General features: G+C 35.6%; 1 protein-coding gene across 1 annotated transcript in view; it reads right to left on the reverse strand.

The window, feature by feature from the left end:
- Positions 1 to 8,027, reverse strand: part of FUT9 (fucosyltransferase 9) — a 156,017-nt gene extending 147,990 nt beyond the window's left edge. The window contains exon 1 of the mRNA XM_039853035.1: positions 7,784 to 8,027. The gene's annotated coding sequence lies outside the window, so the exon portion shown is untranslated. The remainder of the gene's footprint in view (positions 1 to 7,783) is intronic.
- Positions 8,028 to 17,263: the final 9,236 nt, after the last annotated feature.

Raw genomic sequence — 17,263 nt, forward strand, 5'->3', positions numbered from 1 at the left:
ATTCCATGACCCATTGCCACATTATGTGAAACTGAAATTACATACGAAGGCTTTCTCTTTCCTTGCTCCCTGATTCCTCTCTGACCCTTTACCTTGATCTATAATTTAAGAGAAATATTAGAGGCCAAGGTATAGCTATCCCCAAAAGAGATCAAAGGACATATGCACCCATCTGAGTATGTTGCATCATTTTAGGGAAGAGAAGGAGTCAGACTTTTATGGCTATGTTAAATGTGGATGCCCATGTTGCTCTCTTACCTGGATCTATTTTGTCCCAAATTGATATCACTCAGATTCAGCTAATGGCATTTAAGTAGAATTCAGTGGAAAAGGCAAGCTAACATGATCTTGTTGATGGACAACTCTGGGCAAATTTAATGTAATATTTTTGTGGTTTACACATCTGATTGTATAGTAGGAATTAATGTGTGATATGCTTATATTTCATCATCCATTAAGTGCCTGAGAAGATTATCACAATTGGGAAAAGCCACATGTAGAGAAGTGCTAATGGCCCATGTAAATCACCTTCTAGCCCTCTCCTTGTTTCTTCCCAGATGGTCCAACAGAAAAAGCATAAAATCCTGAGAGGAAAAAGGGAAACTACAGCCCAGATTAGACTTCAAGGCAATATGGGCAGTAAGAGATGCAATATTTTAATGCAACAGCCATGTATGACCAGTGAAAAAGACCAAGGACTGGAAGCTTAGAATAAATTATCATTAACTACTCATTTTATTGAGTCCACTGCACAGACTAAACATTTGCTGTGCTATCTTGGACAGTGTCAATGCCTTTTTTTCTATCCCACTGGTTCCTGAGATAAAACACTAACTTACATTCATGTGTCATGGCCACCAATATACATTTGTAGTAACTCCCCAAGTTACTACAGGCTATTGCCAGGGGTAGCTAAATTCCTCTGCCATTTGCCATCAGTAGGTGGGTAGTGTGAGTTCCTCTACCCTCTATTGTACAAAGCTTGAACTATATCATGATATCTTGCTGATGACAAAGTCAGAAGCTTCTGTTAACAATGCCTTGACTATGGTGTTATCATACTTCCACTAGCCAGGGTGGCTGATAAACCCTGACAAATCAGGGCTCTGCTTGTCAAATAAATTTTCTTGGGACTATATGGGCAGATTTGCAATATTCAGTCCCCTTGGCAGTCAAAGAAAAACTGCTGTCTATTCAACTCCAATCGACAAAAAAATCTTTGGGTACTGGAGATAGTATGGACCTTACTTGGACATTCTACTTACACCTTCATTTCAGTTCATCCAAAAATTAGCATCCTTTCACTGAGGCCCTAACCAATACACTGCATTTGAAACTGTCCATTAAGCTGTGGTGTGCTCTCTACACCTGGAGCTCACATCCCGAACAGACCTGTGAGATACAAGTCTCTGTGACTAATAATTTTACTGACTAGAGACTCTGGGAAAAGAAGACATGCTTTACTTGCAGTTCCTCTTTGGGAGTTTGGACAGGTTATCTTCCTAACATGCAAGGTATACCCCTCCCAGGTACACATCTTTTGTGAAGCAGCTATTAGCTTGCTATTGAGCTCTTGTCAAAATTGAACTCGTTACCCATGGAGGTTTTGTGACTGTTTGGCCTGCCATTTTCATTCTGGGGTGTGTCAACTCAAACTCAGTGACTAACAATGTGAAAAAGAGTCCTACAGACTCACTTATCAAATAGAAAGGGTATATTCAAGCCCTCAGTTTGCCTGGCTCCTGTGGCATCTCAGTTTTACATGAAAAAAAAAAAAATAGCTCTCCCAAATTGTTGCAAGGATCCATCCTAAATTTAATTTTCTGTTGAATCTGCCATTCCCCACCAGGCAGCTCTCACATGATTCAATCTCTATTCCCCTTAAACTGACCAGGAAATGTACCATAAACAGCAGGGTTTGCCTCCAGCTTCTGCATTTCCCATGTGAAATACCCATCAACACCTCTGCCTGTCTTTTCCATTCCCATTTCTGTAACTATTGCTTAGACATTCAGTGAGGTAGACAAATGCCACCAGAATGTTGATGGAGACAAATAGGACAAGTAGATTGATTGCCCTCATGCAGCCCCTCCAGAACAAGAACTAGAATCTATTATTCATGCTTAACTTAGAGGATAAAATCTCAGACCTTTCTTGGGTCTTACTGTAAGTCAGCAAGGATTGGCTACTGAAATAGCCCAGTTGTCTCCTATAGGTCAAGGCAGTGAAGCCATGGTTATCATTAACAGCCCTGTGTTCCTTTGTATCATACAACCATATGATAATAAATATTCATTATCGGAGATTCAAAATTACCTTTTGAATTGAAATGTATTTTGTTAAAGCGATTTATAAACTTTTAATTGTTGAATAGATATTATGTATATTGTTCAGTCTCCATTTCCTCCCTCTTCTGTACATTTCCTTTAAATGTACCTTACAGATTTAGGTTTCTTAAAAGACAAATTTGATATTTTAAATATGTTAAAGTGTAAAATGAGTTATATTTCATTTAAAAAATTACCCTATGACCTTTGAGAATTGAATTAACTGTAGGTTTCATTAGTATGGGGCATTATATATTAATTCATAATAATAGGTTCCTACATTGTCAAAAAATTTTTGTCAGAGTTAAAATAAATATGGAAATCAACGTAAACATATGCTACTTTCAAGACATAGATTATTTTTGTCCCAAAACTTAGTCACAGCATACTACCATCTATTTTGGCAAGGCATATTAAAATTAAGTTGTAGTCTTTTTAATTTTCCTTTGGACACCTTTGTTCAGTAACATGGTGGCTGTCCTGGATTAAAGCCAACTGTTTGTTCTTATCTGTCCCTTCAGTTATACTGTAAGCTCCTTGAGGCCAGAACATATATCATATTCATCCTCGTGTCTGTAGTTACCATCTCAGTTCTTGCCAAGCAGTAGGCCCTCAATAAGTGGAGACTGAATTATACTCCAAAGAAATTAGGTTATGGGAGCCTCAGAGATGTAGTTCTCCTTTCAGTTAAGTCTGCATCTTGATTGAGTTAAAGAAGGTCATTTCCTAAGACAAGGGTTCCTCTTCTGCTTTTGAAGTACCCATCCAGCAGTCCAAGATCATAGAGTGCCCTAACTTCCATCGACCCAGGCACACTTAAACGATGCAGTATTCTTCCATATAGATAGTAATCTATATCACCATGTTACTCTTCCTAGATAACACTGATGAGCCCCCACAAGAATACATTTGAAAGTTTATTTTTTACCCAATAATGATGACTTTTCCCTATTGATTTAGTCATTCACTTTAATTGATCTGTCTGGCCATAAGTGAAGAGAAAGCTAAAAGTGCCAGGATTTTTAATTGTAGACTTGGAAATTTGTGAAACAAATTTATCTTCGCAGACTACCTGATCTATTCACAGACTACGGTGACAAAAAAACAAAAGCATATGGATACACAAACTTTCTCTCTGGTGACAAAAAGATTGAATATGGGTAAAGAGGAAGTATAAGAAACTGTAAGTTTATCTCCACTGTTTTGCTTACAGAAACTAAAATCTGTTTTTAGAACTATTTTTCAATGAACTGTCTATTAAAAGTTAAAATGAAAGTGTCCATGGTACACAGTTACCATGAAAGAAACTGATATTGTATGAAGAATTTATAATAAAAATTAAGCAAAAAAGTGTTTAAGGATTTTTAGGTGAATCAGCAACAGTTAAAATTTAAAAATATTTCCCAAGCTTTAACCTGAAGGTGGGAAAGAATAAGCAGAAAAACACCACATTCAACTATGATGGATAGAGGACTAAGCATTCCCTGAGGAAGGTGCAGATTTTTATTTCATTTCATTTTCACTTTTCTCAAATGTTCTCCCTTACTACCTTATTAAAATAAAAGGAAATTCTGATATTTATTTTATAGAAAGACATACAACATGAGACAGGAGACCTGGATTCTAATTCTGTTTCTATTAATTACTTAAGAAACTTGAGTAAGTTAGTTATTAGTGAAATGATGGAAATGGAATGCCCTCTACATCCTCTAATTAATGTCTAAATTCTGTGATTCCTTATATTAAGAATGCCACTCATTTCATTGCAGCTATTTGAATAAAAATGGTTTTTGCACAGTCCCATGTACAATCACATAATCTAAATGTTTCTTTCCTGTAGAAATTTAATTGCACATGAGAGTTGATCTTATGAGAGTATCACTTTGATAGCATTGTTGTAAAACTTTGATTGAAACATTATACTAGTTTTGAAATATTTGTTTTGCTTATTTGCTCTTTGAGAATGTTTTTTTTTTGTAATAGTCCATGCACTATAGAATAAAGAGAAAACAAAGCCGTTCCTAAAGTATATAATATATCATACTTACAAGTACAATTTGAGGATGATTTTGAATTAATAAAATTTGAAGCATTTTATAATATACAAACTCTAGTAAATTTGTAAATAAAAATATAAAAATCAATAACATTGAATAATACATCCACAAATGTATATAGGAAAATACGATATATATTTATTAAGCTATGAAGTATGTAATTATCCCTCCACTAAATATTTTTGCCTTCATAAGACAAAAAAAACACATGGATCTTTATCTAACATTGTAATTTTAGGTTTGTGTGAGTATGTGTGTTTTCCTTCTTTCAAGGTTTTTTTTTTTTAATTTGTCCAGAATTTTATTTAGGTTGATTAGTTTACACAAAGTAATTTACCTGTAATCCCATGGGTTTTACTGACTAAAATGAATACAACATTTAATTTTTTTAAATATATTTTCATTGCTGTAAGTAAGATATTTCTTAAAATTCAAGTTGAAAAACAGCTGTTATCTCAAATACCAGAATAATAGAACTTGTAGTCACCTTTACTTGTGTAAAAAATTTAAGCAAGTGTCCATAGGTTTTTATCTTTTCTATTTCTCTCTTCTTGCCTGATTTCCCTTCTTCAGCCCACCCTTTTCACCACACACAAGACAAAAAAATGGTTTCATTCACATGGCACATTCAAATAATTGCAGCCTATTGATGAAATAATCTATATCATTTCCACAATTTTAAATTACTTTACCACTGTAAACACTTAATTTAGACCTATCCCATCCTCTAGGTGGCATATAGTTATGAGTATTACAAGATACAACTTAATGATACTCAAAGATTATGCCATTCTTGTCTTGTCTTGTCTCCCCAAGTGTTATATTTAACTGTTTTGCATAGCCTTAATAATGACAATGACATTAAATTTAGGCTGATCTTCAGTTCCAGCTCACCAAGAGTTCTTAATAAAAATTCTTGCTGTAATTTATGGCAGATTAATTATTTGCATTCTCATAGACAATTCTGAGACCATTTTAATATTACATGTATACAAGCACACATCCTTACAAAAGCAATGATGAGACATTTCTGGTATTGTTTAGAACTTGACAATTATGATTATGTGAGCACATATTGTCTTGAACTTGTCATTTACATGATTATGGGCAATAATTGATCAATGTCAGCATTGCTCTTCGTTTTCCCTTTTGTTCAATCAAGATATATCTTTTCCAATACAGATTCACTATTGTTGGACATATTGCATATACTAAGCACTCCACTGTCATCCAAAGTGGAAAAGCATTTAGAGAAAAAAAATTAAATATTTTGATTCAGCTCATAACTTATCTATTAACTATCCATCTGATATGACCAATGTGAATATTTGCAGTAATTATAAGCTTAAATACTTAGTTTTGAATATACTTCTTAGTCAATAACTAAATTTTACCAACTAAGATTTCTGAATTTAGAAAACCAACAATAAAGTCATCACTCATAGGCCCTCCTGACTTTAGATGTGGCTCTCCACATTTACCTAAAAACACCCCTTGTCAGTGACTTGCTCATTGCATTTCTGCCTAAATCTACAAACAAACAAACAAACAAACAAAGAGAGAGAGAGAAATAAAGGCTTGGATACAGTTTGAGTTAAAACAAAATTTCCAAAATTCTTGATATTTAGGGGAAGGCAAGATTTTAAGGCAATTCTTACCAAATTCTCTAGATAATTGCTCAACTCCCCCCCTCCCCCTATTTCTCATATAGGAAGAGACTGGCTCATTTAAAGTAAGGAAGCACACATCCTTCTCCATCTACTGTGAGAGCAAGAATGACAATTTAATTCCTATTTTCTTAAAATTTTTTAAAATAACAATAATATTATTACCAGAAAATTTGTATCCACACACTACATACTCAAATGTGGCACCTTTTAAAGTTTCTAACATTTATTTCTGAATGCTCTTATCTGCATTGCTTAGAACACAAGCCCTATGACCAAGAGTTCTATAGAGTAATGCTGAAATATGCTGAAATATTCAGTAAAATATGCTGAAATTAATACCATGTCATCACTTCTTTAAAAAACTAAATCATAAATTGTGTGGGGGTAGTTTTGTTTTGAAGGTTTCAATGCAGGGAGAATCAGGAGTACAAATTTTAGCATTTAAATGGTCTCTCCCTGTGCTCACTCATTCCTTCACCTCCCTTGCTCATATTCATTCACTAAACACAACTTCCTTTTTTCTCTCAAGCTAATTAAAAAATACTAAAACGTTAAACATGGTTTCTCAAGAAAGGGCTGCTGCCCAAAGAAAACTTCTACAGAAAGACTGTGTGGAAGCTAAGATACAACACTAGAAGCACCCAGATAGTGCAGCAGCTTTTTAGTACGTTTTCTGATCCTACTATGTCCCTCTGTTAGCTACTAAACCTAAAGAAAAATAAGAGCTTTGGCTTATTGCAAATTAAAAGATTTCAAAGGGTGAGTTTGGTGCTACTCCATTCTCCTTTAAGAAAAAAGCTTCTTATCCTCAAGAGTTGAAGAGATTTTGATAGTGCTGTTGCTGAAAGAGATCTATCACCCAGTCAGGTGCATGGTTCTCAACCTGGAACTAAGACCGATTCCGGAAGAACAGGTAAATAGGGGCGTTCCTTCTTATCCGCTGAGGTGTATCTAAATGAATACAACGAGTCTGAGCTATGTAAACGGTTGTGCTCTTTTAAAACAACAATAGCAAAAAGTTTAGTCGCAAAAGGTTTTTTTGTCTGTCTTTTTTCATGCTTGATCATACCCTAAACAGCCCAGGTGCCGAGAAACACACAAAGTAACTGTACACAAGCCAGGATCACCGCGCGTCTGTGTCAATTTCCCGAGATGACTGTCGGAAAAGCTGGAGAGGCACCATCGTGTCGAGGGAATGAGGTCAGAATTCACTGGGAAGACCATTTGCTCTGCGAAGGAATACGGCGGGACAGTGCGGGCTCGGGAGCCAGGCTTTGGAAAAGGAGGGAAGGTGGGTCAGGGGCGGACTTTGTGGAGAAGGCTTTGTCAGTGCGAGACCGGTGAAGAGTGGCAGATGGGGGCGTTTGCAGGCTGGTAGAAGCGGGAAATCAGAAGGGGGAAACGTGGGGACAGGGAGGACAGAGGACCTTGTTTGGGGTAACAGGAGGGTCGGGGCCATCTACTGCTGCTGCTAGTGTGAGAGCTCCGGAACTGGAAGGTGAGGCAAGATCGTGGGCTGCCCAGGAGGGAGAGGGGTTCAGGTTGCCAGCAGGTGGAGTTGAATAAAACAACCCCTCGGGGACTACACTCCCGAGACACACTCCCGAGACCACCTGCCTAGAGGTTGAGGAATCACAGCCGGTGGTTTGGGGTACCCTCTAAAGCCAAAAGATGTTTTCTCGGCTCCCAGCCTTTGAGCCCGACCCCCTGAGCTTTCCAAGCTACTCACCGGTCCTGAGAGGAAAGCGCCATGCGGGCGCGCGCGAGGGCTGCGCGGCGCAGGCGGCATGCAGGGCCGGGAGGCGGCGGCGGCGCTGTCCTAGGAGCGGGACTGGATCCCGGGGACTCAGAGGTGGCGGTAGCGGCGGCGGGGGCGCAGGGAGCTGCAGGCGGGGAGGGCAGTGGATCCCGAGCTGCTGCGCCGCGCGCGCTCTCTGCCCATCTCCGGATCCGCTAAAGCGGCTACTGCTGCTGCCGCTGGAGGGGAGGGAGACGAGGGGAGGGAGGAGACACGAGGCTGGGAGGGAGGGAGGAGAGAGGGAGGGAGGGACGGAGGAGGAGAGAGAGGAAGGTGGAAGGCGGAGAAAGGGGAAAAGGGGAGACGATCACCCAGAGAGAGAGAAGAGGGAGGAGAGAGGCGCGTAGGAGCCCATCAAAGGTTCCCACCAGAAGAGCTCATAGAGGAGAAATTCAAGATGAGGACATGGGTCTCTCCCCCTCCCCCACCTCCCTTCCCCTCTTTCTCCCTTCGCGCCCTTTCCTTGGGCCCTTCCTCCCAAGGCTTAGTCTGGGGTTACCCAGGCTCGGCAGCAGCCGGGGCTTCTGCGTCCTGGAGAGGTTACTAGAGGTTACTTCTGCGTCCTAGAGTCGGCCGCGACAGCTCTCAGCGCCACTGGCTTGAGGCACCTGTGCGCGCACACACCGCCGACCACTCCATTGCGGTGGCTCCCGGGTGGGAACCTGCGGGCCCTTGCTCTCTTTCTTTCCCCTTTCTGGTCAGATTATAATCATGATTGTGCATCCGTGACATCTGTGCCATCCCTCTACTGCTGTCTGCTTCTCTGGGCGCTCTTTGGCACAAAGTGTCCGGCCAGAAGGCGCCAGCAGGGAGCTCGATGCAGGCCACCATCTCCTGTCCCTTGGAGCTGCCGCCTGGACAGAGGTGGCGGTGTTTGTTTGCCACCCGGGTAGACCATCTAAAGAAGTAAAAGTCCTATGACCTGATTTCCTGGGACCATGTTCTCAGTGACCTAGGATGGCTGTAAGTGCGAAGGGCACAGGGCAGGCAGTCTGTTACCTTCTACCTTGGTTCTCCTCTTCCCTTTTCCCAACATCCTAGAAAACCAGAACATGACTTAACACGTTTAATTGAAATATCTCTCAATCCTTTTTATTGCAGAACTTTTCGTTTTTAGCCCAGTCCTAGGTAGGGTTGGACTATATTGTGGATTTTCTTGGCTTTTTAGACTATGAATCAGTCCTGTTTGTTCGCAAACCACAGACTCCGATGAAAAGATACTATATTTAGCGCCTATACACTCACAAGATAGAGTGGGCGAATCCACACTTTCGGTAAATATAAAAAGCATTGAAACATTATTGACTGATTACCATGAGCCATATTTTTGTTTCAAAATCTTCACTTGGTAGTTGAGGGTAGGCAAGAAGCAAATAGATTACTTGTGTATATGATATGACTAGAGAAAAAGGAAAGTAGTAAAACTCTCCGCAAATAAAATAACATAAAGTGATCAAATTACTCCCTATAAACACCCTAGAGGGAGTTTCTGATTGTGTGTGTGTGTGTGTGTGTGTGTGTGTGTGTGTGTGTGTTCAGTAGTCTTTCAACTACTTAAGTCATTTTTTAAAAGGTAAAAGGATCTTAATCTTTAGAGTAAATAAACTAGGCATTTTATTTTAACTAAGTATGTCTTACATAACAAATGTGCTCATATTAAATAGGTGCACTCTTAACTGTAAATGCAGTATAGAGAAGCTTTTTTAATGCAATAAAATATATCCAAATGTTGACGAAAAGTCTCTCTTTTCAGACATATTTACAAGAGAAAAAAAGTGTTGGTGATAAAATATTACTCGATGGTCTAAGTATTCTCAAATTGCTAGAATCTTTTCTGTATATTATATCTGCCAATGAAAATATTTGGTTTCACATCTACCTGATAATCTGAATGAGCGAACACCTACGCATTAAGGGGACATATCAAACTCCTCTATACACCTCAGCTTTAAAAGGCACGTGCTACTGTCTCCAGATGTTCAGCATCACACCATGCAAAGTCACCATATGCTATTCTTTCAAAGAAGACCATAGAAGGAAAATGGTTGGTAGGACCTACATTTCATTTGACTCTAAGTCTTCTCAGCTGTGGCTGTATTATAGAAGTAAGCAATAAATTTTTCAAATACTAGTAGCTGCTTAGTCAGGGAGTGGTTACAAAGCATTAAATCTTCATTTTTTCATCCCTCTTTAGAATATTCCTCCCTCCTTTTTAAAGATGATTTGCCTTTGAGAATTTTTGCTGTTTTCCTCTTATACTTGATTATGAAACTGTAATAGCAATATTTGTACACTCTCATTTTATGGTTGTAAAAAGGTAAAGAAAAAATGCTAGCTAAAAAGTCTTAAAGTCAAGTAAAGTGATGACATTTAGAGCAAGAAAATGAGTTTTAACTCCTACTCCCAACCACTTGGCCTGTAAGAGACAAGAATCAATGGGGTGATAAAAGATGGAAGAGCATTCAAGTTCTCCTGCCAAAGGAACTGGATTTCAATTTAGATTCTCAGGCTGGGTGAAAACTTTTCTGTCACCTGTACCACAGTATTCTTTCACTTTCATATTCTTTCCCCTTCTACGTCTCCACTAGTGTCCTGTGTTACTGTGTTAAGCATTACAACTGGGGAAGCCAAATAAATAAATAAAATGAAAAGCTTCATTTTAAACATTCTTGTATTTACTTAGTTGAAAACAAATTCTCACATTGAAATTTCTGAAAATCTGAAAGACTGAAACCTTTATTTTTAAACAAATACTGCAGAAGTACCAGAGATTGGTTAGCACAAGAATATCATTCCTCTATTTACTGAACATATATTTAATAAACACTTATGAGGGCAGGCACTGTATTAGGTCCCAGGGATACCACAGTGAAGAAAATTGGTAACTGTGTTTTTGTGTCTAATGAGCCAATAACAGTGTTTTACCACTAAGAAAAATATGCTGGTGGTGGTGATGATGATGATAATAATGATGATAAATCTGAAGCCCAAAGAAGAAATATTTATTAATTAAATTATAGGCATTAACAAGAGTATGAGTAAAAGGATACAGATTATTAGGCTATGTTTATAGCCAATTCTTACATGAATTGTTAAAGAAAAGAGGAGGAAGATGGTTTAAGGAAAAAAGTAAAATTTGTTGTAGTAAAAAGAAACAATTGAAATTTTTTAGGCCAGTGAAAATTTTAATGAGCTGAAATTTTTTAAAAAATTAACACCTTCTTATGTCAGTGGGGAAAACAGAGATTAATAAATGTCTTTGAAGTTGTAGGTACTTCTAAATATATATCTATCTATATATATATACTGCTGAATATGTGAACAGAATCTGGAATGAAGATGATGACAAAATTCAGCAACTGTCTCTTTCTCCTTCTGAAGAATATACCAAGCAACAAGGAGAATTAAACGAACAATCAAACAAACAAATGCAAATTCTATTTTCAGTAAAATCAGGAGATAAATAATCTGTAGTTTTCAAAATGTGTTTACAAGATGGTAAAACTGCTGAGATTAACCAGAAGTCGCAGAAGAGAAAGAAGAGCAGATAGTGGGCCCAATGATATATAATCTTAGAAAACATTGATAAAAATATGATTCTTGAAAGTGAGAGTTTCACTGTGAAATGCAAAAGCCCTTTCCCTTGGCTGCAACACTGACTTCAGGAACTGAAACTAGGCTCTATCTGCAAAGGGGGAAAGAAAGAAGCATTGCAAATGTAAAGAGGACTCAGTTGTGGATAATCTCACAAAACTCAAGAAAAAATATTTCCTGCAGGCAAATTGCTCTTCTTAATTTACAAATCATATACATCTTATTTTCAGCAATCAATGTGAAAACTGACTTGAGTAGAGCTGGTGACAAAAGCCCTCTTGGATATGTCCTGTCTGAAGTAATGGATGGCTACATAAAAATGGAAGAGTGATATTTGCAAAAAGCAGTCTATCTCTTTATTTTTAACAGCAGAGAAGACTGAAACTTTGTAAATCCTAGATGGCTATTCCTCCCTCTCCTTTTCTCAGAAATCTAGATGAGAAAAAATTAACTTGGTTAATTATGGGTAATAAAAGAAGAGCAGGTACAGTATCAATACAAAAATAATATGGAAAAAGAGGAGCAGAAAAATGTACCAATGGTTGAAGAACACACATTAGAACAATGTTGCCATGGAGAAGCTGAAAAATTTGTCCCAACATTCTGCTATGAATTTTCATAAGGGCACAATGAAGGAATTGCGTCTATGAATGAAAACTATAAGGCACAAATGCAAGAACTTGGGATGGTTTATGAAACAAGAGAGTCTGATGACCCAAAGCTGGCAAAACTCAGGAAAGAAATGGAAGAAAAATTAAAACCATCACGAGTAAAGAATGAATATAGAAGAATTATAAGTTAAAATATACACTGAGGTAAACACAATAAGAGAACAAGGGCAGAAATGAGAAAGGCTAGCAAAATGAGGTGGAAATAGATAAACAGGAATAGAGAACATGAAAGATGGAAAAGATAGGCAAATGTAACCTAACACATACATAATTAGAGACCCTAAAGAAGAAAAAAATTGAAAAGAATAAGTATTTAAATATAATTTTTAATATTAAAGAAAAGCATTCTTGAAATGAAAGAAGACTTGAAATTTTAATTTTAAAATACGTAATAATTACTAGGTAAAACTGCCCCAGAATCATCACCACCCAAGATGTATTTAAGTACACTAACTAGAATTTAAATATAATAATCTTTTGGGCATGCAGGCAAAACAATCAGTGACTTAACAAGGAAAATACTGAGTCTGGCCTCAGAATCCCTCGCTACAATATTCATAGCAGAATGGAGTCAGTCATTCAACATCAGTGGAAGAAAATCCAAAAGATACTAAAGAAAATAGTCAGAGCTAAGGGTTTTTTTAAAATTCTAAAACTATTTTGAACATGTGAGAACTAAGGGAATATTATTCTCGTGATTCTGTCTTCAGGAAATCACTAGAATAGAAAATGGAATTTAGCTTTCTAAGAGATAAGTGGAACAGACGTCCTGGATCAAAGAGAGATTGTAAACATTGAATGTATATAACTGTTCATCTAAAATGTGAGGATATGAGAATTAGAGCAAAATAATAAAATATAAATCTTATAGACTGTGGAAACATAAAAATTATATAAACAAAATTTGTATGAGAAAAGCAAAAGAAGATAGGATATAAAAGCATTGATGTCTAATGGCCAGGATTTAAATAAAATCTTTTAAAGGAACAAATCAGTAGCCTAACATATTTAACAATACAAAGGTAAACTATAATCAAGGTAATATCAAATAATCATGTAGTAAAAGAGGAAGACAAGAGGAACAAGAAATACTAATTTTTTTTTTACCATTATTTTAGCAAACTAACAGGTTCAGTCTATAAAATAGAGAAATGCAGTTAATGTATAAATAAGTAATTACAAAAGTAATGGAACAAAATGAAAATCTTTATAAATCTTAAGACACACATACAAAAATCAATAAAAGAAAATAGACCACAAAACCAAGTTAAAAAGCAAAAACATAACACAGCAAGTATGGCAGACCCAAGAGTAAACACACCAATAAATGTAAATAGGATTATCTCATTTTCTATGTAAAAATTGAGATTTTTATATTGTTTTATGAAACAAAAAGTAATTTTATGTTTTATATCCTCAACAAGGACACTCAGAATGTTTGAAAAAATTATAGACAAACATATACCAGGCAAATGCACATAAGAAGTAAGCAGGAATTGAAATCTTAATCAGAGACAAGATGTCATACAAATAAAAAACATGTTAAGAAAAGATGAAGAGAGATATTTTATAATTATAGTAATGGGCACCTTCTTATGCATACTAAACAATTATGAATATCTATGTACCAAATAATATAGCACCAACATAACTGTATCAGAAATTACAATATATACAAGAAGATAACATGTAGCCCATTATTATTAAGAGCCTACTACTACTAATACTTTTAATTCATGAAAAGTCCACATGTACAAACAAGTAAAGATACTGAAGATTAAATATCATATATTCCTTTCAGACCAATCTCCCTTAGGATCATCAATGGAAAAGCCTAGTTAAAATATTAACAAAAAACCCTAGAAGCATATTAAAAGAACACAATGTCATCACCAAGTGTGAGTTTTTTTAAAAAAAGAATGTAAAGATCATTCTGTACTAGAAAAGCTATTAATGTACTCCATCACTTCCCTTGTCTACAAGATGGAAATAAAATAACAGTACCCAATGTGTGGGATTTTTTGCAATGATTTAAAGAGTTACTGCATACAAAATCTTTAGCAAGAGTGCCTGGAATATAGTTAGCCCTTTATATATGCTATCTGTTATGTTTATCAGCTTTCATAAGATGTTAAAAAATGACTATGCTATAATAGTAATATAAATTTTATTTTCATTTTCTTGAACTAAAAAGTTTTGTCAATTTGTTAATGTTGTGTTCTCATCTGATCCTCAGGGTTTTCATTTTTATTTTTCAAGTCTTCTTTTATTGTTTTATTATTAAAATCCTGCTAAGTATTAAAATCAATTTGCAGATTCAGAGTGTACTCTAAATTATCCATTTAAAATAATTTTAAATCATAAATAGTAATATATGAGTGGTTTTTCTCTCTCTTTAATAGACTTTAATTTTTTAGAGCAGTTTTAGGTTTACAGCAAAATTGAGCAGAAGGTACAGAGAGTTCCTGTATACCCCTATCCCCACTCTACACACAATCTTCCTCAATGCCTACATTCAGCACCTCATTACGGTTTACTCCTAGTGTTACATATTTTTGACAAGTGTATAATGGCATATATCCACCATCAGAATAGCATACAGAATCATTTCATTGACCTAAAAATCCTCTGTGCTCCACTTAATCATTCTTCCCTCTCCCTTAACCCCTAGCCTTTGTCTTTTCCAGATTGTCATATAGTTGGAATCATATAGTTAGCAGCCTTTTCAGATTGGCTTCTTTTACTTAGTAATATGTGTTTAAGATTCTTCTGTTTCTTTTCATGGCTTTTCCCCTACATCGAATTCAACTTCAAAATATTAAGATTGTTACTAGCTTTGCTTGTGCTTGTTTTGGGCTAGTATATCTTATTGTATCAATGCATATCAAATTTTCTGAGTTTTTGCTTTACAGGTAATAACATATACTTAGAATAACTTTAGTAAGATATGAAAGTTCTTTTTAGTTGATGGCTTTAACTCTACTCTCATAAAATTATTATCTTTGTATGATCATATTTTGTTATTGTTACTTATTATGCTTATTTCTTTTTCTTATTTTTCCTTGTTAAATTACTTGACTTTTATTTTTATTTGTTTGACATTTCTTTTCCTTTTTTTTTAGTTTATATTTATTTCATTCTTATATTCATTTTCATTCTAGTAGTTATCTGCAAATTTTTTACAACAATATTTTATATTTAATTATCAGATGAGATACAAAAAAAATGACCAATGGCAATACCTTATTCCTGAAAATGAGAATATGATGATCCTCTTAACTACTTAGACATCCCATGTTAATCTATCTCATTTTTTTTTTTTTTGGTATATCACAGGTCCATCCATATCGTTCTGTCTTGGATTTTAGTTCTAAATGGTTACTAAATATTTTTTTCATTATTAGTTACCAAATTTCAGTAAACTTTACGCATTTCTTTTTAAAATTCTTATTGAAATTATGCATATGATATAATTATGTATGTTCTCACATATGATAGTTATATAGTTTATATGTATTTGTATATATTATATATTTATAAAATGTAATCTGTTATATACTATATAGATAATTTTATGAGCCTTGTATATCTGAAAGGATTTTTTTAATCTTTGCTCTTGAATTATGGAAAAAGAACTTATAATTCTACATTTACTATTACATTTCCTTAGAATGTTATGACATTGATCTATTGATTTCTTCTTTTCAGTATTCCTGATAGGAAGTCTAATTTATTCTAATCTTCTTTTAAGCAACCTCTCTTTTCTCTCTATTCATTTTTGGTAATTTATTTATTTCTATTTGTCCTTTTCAGAAGTGTCACTGTAAGTTTGATAAAGGTAATTTGATAATGCTTTGCAACAAATTGAACAGTTTGTAAAAAGGTCTTTAAACTATAGTTATAAAACTGGTGCTTAAAGTTACAAATCATTTTCCCCATGAATAACCTGCTTTTTATTTTTACATCGATGACAGTAGTGTTCTAGAAAAAAATATTGTCACTTATAAGCATAATATTTGTGGAGGTGAAAGTTAGAGTGGCAGGTGGAGGTGATGACGACCTCACTGGAGGGACTATAACGTGGTTTGAGTAGATTGACAGGGTTGGATTTCCTACATTAAGGAAACAATATACCCCTTGTACGTGAAAATGAATGCTTAGCCAACTTCATTTCAGACTTGTCAGGGTTTACTATAACAACAACACAGTTATACCAACTTATAATTTACTGAGCTTCTTTTATATTACTGGTGATGCACCAAACATTTACTATTATCTTCTTCGGTCCCTGTGAGTACCCAGTGAAGATAGCATTGGAGAATAATTCTTGTCTTACACTTGACAATTTCTTTACAGACTAACAGCTGATATTTTGAGGAGAAAAAGGTGTTAGAGGGCTAGTTGCTGGTCTCATTTCCATTCTGTACATAGAGAAATAGTATTTCTGAGTAGTGAAATTAGAACTCAGTATAGGTAGGATTTAGTCTCTCCTGGGGGGCTGCCTGCTTGCACATGACACATACTCTTTTTCACTTATCCTGTATGAAAAGTGCTAAAAATTTCCAATTGCTTTGACTGGCTGGAGGGAAAGTAAAAGGCTACTAATTTTGACTTTAGAATATAATAAGTATCTTCCAATTGAGATTACAAGACTAAAATCAATATTTAAAAGTCTAATTTACTCTTGAGTATTTGGATCTAAACCTAAATAGTGAGTATAAGTAGATACATTTTAAAGTTGAAAAACAAGCTCAGCGAACTTAAATCATGTTTAATGTCATATAATTTATACACGATCAGTTGACGTTTAAGAAGCTCTCTGAGCTTCTTGCTTTCTTTGTAATCCTTCCACTATCATCTCCCCACACCCCCAGACCAATCCTTCTGGAGAGAACGTTGGGGAACTAGAACTGTGAAACATATGGCCATATGTAATTATATTATAAAATTGACATTTTGGGGTGTGTTGGCATAAAACTGTAATTATTGTTTTAAAATGACCAGATTAGAAAAGAATTATATGAACACAGTGACTTTTGTCTAGATAATGAACATATATAAATAGTTTAGTCAATTTGGGTGGCCCTTCATTACGCTAGTCAGAAGAAATACACCATGTATAGACAAGATTGGTTAGTTTTCAAGA

The sequence above is a fragment of the Pteropus medius genome, unplaced genomic scaffold (assembly GCF_902729225.1).
Source record: "Pteropus medius unplaced genomic scaffold, Ma_sr-lr_union100, whole genome shotgun sequence".
Classification (NCBI taxonomy): domain Eukaryota; kingdom Metazoa; phylum Chordata; class Mammalia; order Chiroptera; family Pteropodidae; genus Pteropus; species Pteropus medius.